Source organism: Bactrocera tryoni, chromosome 5, assembly GCF_016617805.1.
Source record: "Bactrocera tryoni isolate S06 chromosome 5, CSIRO_BtryS06_freeze2, whole genome shotgun sequence".
In the NCBI taxonomy this organism is placed as follows: domain Eukaryota; kingdom Metazoa; phylum Arthropoda; class Insecta; order Diptera; family Tephritidae; genus Bactrocera; species Bactrocera tryoni.
The window spans coordinates 50,343,242-50,351,870 of record NC_052503.1 but is presented as its reverse complement, the minus strand read 5'-3'; positions in this window follow the sequence as shown (position 1 = coordinate 50,351,870).

Here is an 8,629-nt window from a genome sequence, read left to right as displayed (position 1 = left end):
GACAAGACTGAGAAATTCACTCAGGACAAATATTTTCAACACCCCCTTCGAAATCGCGTTATAATCCCACTCACTCCCTGTATATTGGTTATGTTGAAAACTACAAGACTAGAAAACTTAATAAATAAAAGGGGCTAGAGTCACTTAGGTTTGCATCTGATCACAATATTACAATATTCACAAATTTACGTAAGATCATGGCTTTGAGTGTATTTTATTAATGTAAATAGTTAATACAATCAGTCCAGAGCTTTCCTTGCGTCCAACATATCCTGCAGAAGGATTTACGACTTTCCATCTGACTTTAAACCGTTTATGTTGGTCAAAATGTGTAATATTTGAATGATATTAAACGTACCATCTCTCTCTGGTCTAGATCTTGGTATAATCTCCATATCCCTAATACAATGAATTGCAATCCTAAGGTTGACGTTTTCCACGTTTATCCGGGTTACAGTAATCAAATTCGCCCAGCACAAATGTTATGAAAATGGATGAAATCGGATGATAACCCCGCTCACACCTCCATATAACGGTACTGCTAAAAAATACGAAAAGCGCAACAAATCAATACCTAAATACGACAATGACATTAAATTTTACGTCCAAAATACTACGAGAGAGCTTTAAGTGGGCCTGTAAGAAAATTGGACGATGAGCGTCGCACCTCCCACTTTAAATGAAAAAACATATCTCGGGAACCGACTGAGCGATTTTGACAAAATTTTATATGTGGCAAGAATGCATTTTTTTATGTCACAGTATGAAAATGGGCGAAATTGTACTACAACCACGCCTACTTCGCATATAGCGCAATCTTAAATTCCATTTGATTTTTTCACTATCCAGTACACAAATCAGGAAACAATCGACATTACGGGATACAATTTCGCACTAATAATTCCTTTAAAGAATGCTATCTTATGACCGAAAATTGCCCAAGTCCCAACAAAGCTGTCCAAGCCCCTAGGTGTCGAATATGTATCTATAGTTGATTTTTGGCAGAAAATATAAGTCAATGTATAAAATATACTATTGAAATTCGGAGAGAATCCTTTCTTGACTGTAGTAATTTTATGTATCATCGGATTTTGTGTAAACTGGTGTAAACCGGGTTGAATTGGTTCAGTACTTCTCTGAGCCTCAATATAAAAATTAATTATAACAATAAAAAAAGGGTTAAGTTCGAGGTGCACTTGAACAATTTATACTTTTGCAACTTGCCAGAATCAAAGCCTGGAAAATACATTAAAATGCAAAATGTCAACCAGAGGATCGGAATCTAGCAATTTTATACATACGTACATCTACTATATATTGGGTAGTCGAAAAAGTCTTTTCGCATTTCTAATCAAACTTCAACTTATTTTTTTTTTATATTTATACTATTATAATAAATAAATAAAGAAATATGTACCATTTTGGTCAACTAATTTTTGCCATTTTTCCGCTGGAGATTTTATTCTGTCAGTGCAGAACTTTTATCAGTCAACATTTTGGTCGACCACTTTTTGCCATTTTTCCGCTGGAGATTTTATTCTGTCAGTGCAGAACTTTCATCAGTCAACATTTTGGTCGACCAATTTTTGCCATTTTTCCATTGGAGATTTTATTCCGCCAGTGTAAAACTTTCATCAGTGTAAATCGAAATTTCCAGAACGGAAGCGAGCGAGCCATTGCTGTGCTACACGATACAGCATCGTCTCCGTAAACTTCACAAGTTGGCTTGCATTCTTCCCTTTTTTATAAAAAAAAATTCAAAATATAGCGAATTTCTTCATTATTTTTACTCATTTTTGAACAGCTATAACTTTTTTTTGATTTCCCCGAATTTAATTTTTTTTGGTTAAATGAAGCTGTATGGTATGACACAATGTGATTGGTAGCACTGGAGATATACGACTGCAAAGGCATCTATTGACAAAATATAAAAAGACTTTTTCGACTACCCAATATAACTCTTTCACTGACCCACAAATTCGACAGAAGATTAGTCAGAAACACTAAAATCATTATACGTAGTATATGGGAGTTGGGGTAGTATCGACCCAATTTTATCTATTAACTATTATCATGCCAAGAAAATGTTCCCTGGGTCGCATTAAGGTACATCATACCTCAGCAATCATTTGGAGTAAAGTCACAAATCCGATGCCCTGGTTGACGTTTTACAGCTTTAAGTATTTCCCGGGCTTTGATTTTTGCTAGTTGTTCGGCTACACTTGAACTAAGCCATTCCTTACTTATTTTCTATTTGAAAACAGCAGTAACGAAAAAATATACGATAACAATAAAAGAGAGGGAATTGCGGAAACATTTGCGTGTGATTGAAATTAATGAAAAAATAAATTTAAGGTTGTGTTGTGGTTCAACGGTTCATGACATTTGCCCTTGAACAAGGTAAAGAATATTATGTAATAAGTTGCTCTATAAAATGAAATGAAAACTTACAAAGAAGAATGCACTAATTATGGGTAGAATAGAATGACGAATAGCACTAAATTTTTGATTTGGGTATATGGACTGATTAACCGGTTTTGGGTAAATTTCAATTAAAAGTGAAATTTTTCTAATTTTATTTGAAAAAAAAAATATATATATAGCCCCCCAATGATGAACTATTGCCAAATGATTTTTCTACATTATTGGTTACATAATTGAATCATTTGATGTGCCTTTCCATAAGATGGTTTGTGGGTGTATTAATTAGTGGTGTTGCAAACAACCGTTGGATTAACAAAAATGTTATACTCTAATAATGTGTTGTAACAGTATATTGTACAACAGAAGAACATGAAATGTATGTATGTATGTATATAAAAGTAAAAAAGTCGTTCGAACTTGTTAATGACATTCGCAGAAAATGCTTATAGCAGGGTGATAATTCGTAAAGCATTTCGGTTGTATAGACACATTCATCTAAACTTATGTACAAAGAAGGCGAATTGATGGTGTTACTAATAATATCATTCTATTAATTATATAATTTTGCGAAAAACCTCCCTCAGTGGTTATTGTATTCACAGTATATTCTAATTTGTGGAAGCACTGAAGACTCGCATCTTTTTGCTCAAGGATGTATTGAGCCGATTCCACCCATTTTGGATACACAGAATTACTACTGCAGTAAAAGGATTCTGTCTGAATTTCTATTGCATATCTCACACATTGACCGATATTTTCGATCAAAAGTCAACTATAGGTATTCACACACACACATATTCAGTACCTAGGGTTTTGAACAGTTTTGGTTGAATTTGAAGAATTTTTTGTCAGGTGGCACACACTAAAGACAAAGTGCAAAGTTGTATCCCATTATATTAATTGCTTCTTGATTTGTGTACTAGAAACAAAACAATTCAAGTCGAATTTAAAATTGTGCTATATGAGAAGTAGGCGCGGTTGTTGTCCGAATTCGTCCATGACATAAGAATCTAAAAAGAGTGCCACGTACTAAATTTTGTCGGAATCGGTTGGTCAAGTCTCGAGATATGGGATTTCACCAAAAGGTGGGCGGTGCCACGCGTATTGTCCAATTTTCATACCGGCTTTCATAAAGATCTCTCATACCATCTTGGTAGTAAAATTTAATGACTCTGGAGTATTTAGTTTTTGTTTTATCGCGCTTTTAGTAGTTTTGAACAGTACCGTTATATGAGGAGCACATGATGAGATGACCCCGCTCTATTTTTACACTGTCGGAAGAGGTTCGTATAAGATTTGTGCTCAGCGAATTTGGTTCTTGTAGCTTAAGTTGTTTAGGAGGTATGTACATTAAACTTGTTAGTGGGCGGACCACTCTGTAGCAACTGTTTCGAAGAGTATAAAAATAAATATCAGACCACTCGTATTCCGAACAAGTTTCAAGTGGTGTTTACTCATTGGGAGCCAAGCGAAAGGGGAAATCTTTCTTTTGAAATGTGTTGGCTGAGATTATTAAAGAAGAAGAAACGAAAGACAGGTCCACCTTAAACGACTTAGTTTACTATTTTTAGTGAAAAATAATGAACAAATTTCATCCAAAACTACCTAAGTTTGCACTGCAGGTATTTTCCATTCTTGCTATATTTACTTTTGCTAACTAGATTTAAGCACCAACAAAATCAAGCAACTCAAAAATTGGGGTTGTTGTTGCATGCACAATGTGTAAAAAGTCTACCATACCAATAACTGAATCTTTTGTTTTGTATCGCATAGAAAGAACGCAGAAAAGAAACGATTAAAAAACACCACATCAGTTTTTGAGTTCCAATTCAATATACCCGAAATGAACATTAATTTCAAGTGTTGGTTGAAAAGGGCAATTGATAAATACATATCTAGATGTACGAGACTATCTTATCTACAATTGTAGACGCTAAGAAGTGTTCAGAAATCTGAACAATGAGCTTTTCTTTTATAATAAAGGATAATTTATTTCTAGCTGCCAATATTTCTATAAGGACCAGCAGTTATCTGCCATCATATGACGATCCAACAACCTTGATATCATTTTTTCACTCTTCCCGTTCCTGACTATAGTTTCCTAAATTATCCGAAAATTTACCAGATGGTTACGGATATACCATATTCATATGACTCATATAGCATATTTTGCATAATTTCTTCATAATTTGAGTTTTGAGTTTAAATTTTAACTATCAATATTGAACTTTTCCAAGCTTCAATTCCGGAACCGGGCTTTGATAAGTATGTATATGTTTTCATGAATCGCCTTATTTGAGGACCAACAAACATTGCACCTTCAACTTATTCATAACAAGTTTCGAAAATTACCTATAAATGTAATTAAAATAATATCTTTCCACATCTATGGTTTTGACACGTTGTTTCATCGTTAAGAATGATCACTCAATTCATTACGAGAAAATACAATAACTTTGGTGTAGATGTTTCAACCTCTTATTCACATCTCTTGGTAGGCTGCACCGATTTGACGACAAATGGTTTCTGAGGAATCCAAGCGAATTACTTTTTGAGTAATCCATGCGAGACTTTTTGTAGACTGTAATTTTAAATAACTCGACGTTTGATCTGTAGTACAACATAAAAATTTTCACATAATTTTTCGCATATTATCGATAAAAGTGGATATCACGTGATGTTTGTATGCAGAAAACGTGCACAGAACCCTAATCAACACTGGACAACTAAACTTTTATAATTAACAAGTTGATAATTAAATATCAAAATATTAAATATGCAATTACCTTTAAAGCAAAAAAAAATATTTGCTTAGATATCCTCGGCAACAAAAAATAATTAGTTTTTGTAGAACTGTGTTATAGTTTTATCCGAATTTCAATTTGAAGAGAAGACGCGATTTTTTGCGAAAAACCTGCCAATTTGTTATTTATTACGGTCACCGAATTCGAAAATTAAAACGTTGAAAAAATTGATGTAATAAGTTCTTAAGACAGGTATAAATACTTGTATGTATACTAGGGTGATTCAAAAAAATAGTTTTTTTTTCGAAACTCATAGGTTTTTGGAGAGGCTTTCCTAGAGGTGTCTAGGAACCTATTTTTCAGAGTACCAAACGAAAAAGAAATTTTTTTTTTTGATCCACCTTAATATGCATTGATGTTTGACGATGAATATCTCGTAAACTTAATCGCAAAATCATAAGAGACCATTTTTGTAGAGCAGTAAATTTCTTACCAAACTATGAGTTTCATCATTCATAATAATTTTTTTTCATTGAGTTATAAAATTCATAAGATATAAAAAAATTTCCCAAAAATAATCAAACTTCAACCGTATCTTTTAAACGGTTGGGTTTACGAAAAAAGCGTGGATACCCTTTTTGTATAGCATTTAATTTACTACAAAATCTAAGGAACAAGATATTTTTTCAAGTAGTTGGAAGGGAGATATAAATTTTTCTATCTGATAATAAGAAAAAATAAAAAACTGTATGTAGGAGGACCTTCCCGTTACAATTAAGAACTCATGCTTGGAGAGGCTTTCTTAGAGGTGTCTAGAAACCTATTTTTCCGAGTACCAAACGAAAAAAAAACAATTTTTTTTGAATCACCCTAATGTATACTCCTCCTTGATTTTGCTCAAATCGACTTGAATATTCTTGAGTTATATATCTCACACATTATTTGCGTAAAAAGTCAACTATAGATACTGGAGTCCAAATATTCTCGGTCTCGAAATATGCGATTTCACTTAAATGTGGGCGAGACCACGCCCACCATCAAATTTTTATCCCTTTAGGTTGTAAAATTTAATGTCTCTGGCGTATTTAGTTATTGATTTATTGCACTTTTAGTAGTTTTTAACAGTACCGTTATATGGGGAATGGACGGGGGTTTTTCCGACTTCCGATTTCATCCATTTTAACAGTGTCGGTAGCGATGCTTAAGGTATTTGCTCTGAGCGACTTTGGTTATTGCAGCTTAGAGGGCAGCGCGATTCCCATTTTTTTTTAATTTTTAGTCCACAGGTGCCCCTTTTTACTGTGATCCCCAAAGGAGTTAGAGTTCGGTGTCTTAATGTATGTGTAATTTAGTGCTTAGTTATAGAACTTTATAAGTTCCCATTTAATGTTATGTGGGCGTGGCAGTGGTCCGATAGCGCTCATCTACGAACTCAACCTCCGATTTTTGCCAAAGAACACGTGTACGATATCTCATTTTTTACTCAAGTTACAGCTTGCACAGACAGACCGACGGCCTGCCTGCTGATTTTGACTCATGTACTATTTTGATGTTGCAAAAAATGTTAAAACCTAAAGCCAATAGTAAACACATTCTGCAGATATGTAAAATTTGGCATTGTATGTACGTATACATTTTCTGAATAGTTCTGCTGGTAAATATTAATACATACTTACATATTATATGTACGTATATAGGTTTATGACTTGTAAAGGTCAGCAGGCCATTAATTACTTATGTTAATTAGGAAAAGAAAATAAGAAAACCGAAAATCGCTTACGCACTGGTAATAAAGTATTTGAGATTTATTTTCTGAAGAATGACGAATATACTATAACAATGCCTTCTCTTTTCCAAGGGTAGTTTAATTGCATATTGAGCGTATGAAAAATAAATGATGTAATTAAGTTGTGTCCAAGCCAAGGATGTATGCAAATAGTTTTATAACAGTGTGCGAAAAATTCTAATGAAATTCGATTAGATGAGACATAAGTAGCTATTAAGGATATTTATACCCTGGACAGGGTATATTAAGTTTGTCACGAAGTTTGTAACACCTAGAAGGAAGCGTCGGAGACCCTCTATATAATATATATGTATATAAATGATCGGTATGTTGAGCTGAGTCGATTTAGCCATGTCCGTCTGTTTGTCTGTCTGTATATATACGAACTAGTCCCTCAGTTTTTAAGATATCGTTTTGAAATTTTGCAAACATCATTTCCTCTTCAAGAAGCTGCTCATTTGTCCGAAATGCCGATATAGGACCACTATAACATATAGCTGCCATACAAACTGAACGATCGGAATCTAGTGCTGATATGGAAAACTTTTGCATTAATAAGATATATTCACGAAATTTGGTATAAATTATTTTCTAAGGCACCAATGTAATCTCCGAGAAAATTGTTCAGATCGGATTGCTATAGCATATAGCTTCCATATAAAAAGAATGATCGGAATCAAATTCTTGTATCTAAAACTTTGGCAGTTGACATGGATTACTGCTTAAGGTAATAATATAATCTCCAAAAAAATTGTTCAGATCGGATTAATATAGCATATAGCTTACATACAATCACTGAACACATAGTTACTAAAAGTAATGCACCTGTGAAGGGTATATTAGTTTCGGTGCAGCCGAAGTTAACGTTTTGTCTTGTTCAACATTAAATTTATTTAGCCATTAAAAATATGTTATTTTTCAATATTTTGATTACTATAATCTAACAATTACAAAACAGATTTTGAATATTTGTTGTAATACATTGTGACAAAAGAGTATCCGGAAATTTGAAACAAAACGCAGTGTTGAAATAAAACGTTGTCGCCTTCAAAGTAATCTCCACGAGATAGAATACACTTAGGCCAACGATTTTTCCAGTCTCGAAATACTTTTATTAATCACTTTTTGGAAAGGTTTTCTGCTGCTTCAGCGAATTTTGTTTTATCTCTTCGATTCACTGAAAACGGGTTACTGTTATTTTCGTTTAAAATATTATCATTTAAAATCCATGAATTGTTCTTCCACAATTCCAGCCGTTTTCGACGAATGTTCTCACGCAAATGCCTCAATACGGCCAAATAGAATTCCTTATTGACCGTCTGTCTCTCCGGAACAAATTCATGATGAACCAAGTCACGAATATTTTTGAGCGACTTTGGCGTGTTATTTTTTGTTTCGGCTTTTTTTCCCCTCCATTCCGATGATTGTTGACTTGTTTGTATGTCAAACTCATAAACTCATATCCCAACGACATTTATAATGCTCTCCATGAATGTGGGATCGAAATTTACACAATCAACCATGTCCAAAGATAACTGTTTACGGTACTCTTTTGGAAAAAATTCAGCTTTGTCGGAACGAGTCGAGCAAGAACGCGTTTTATACCTAAAATATCCACCGAAATCATTCGAACGGACTCGCGAGATATGTCGAGCTGACGATTTCAACCACCATA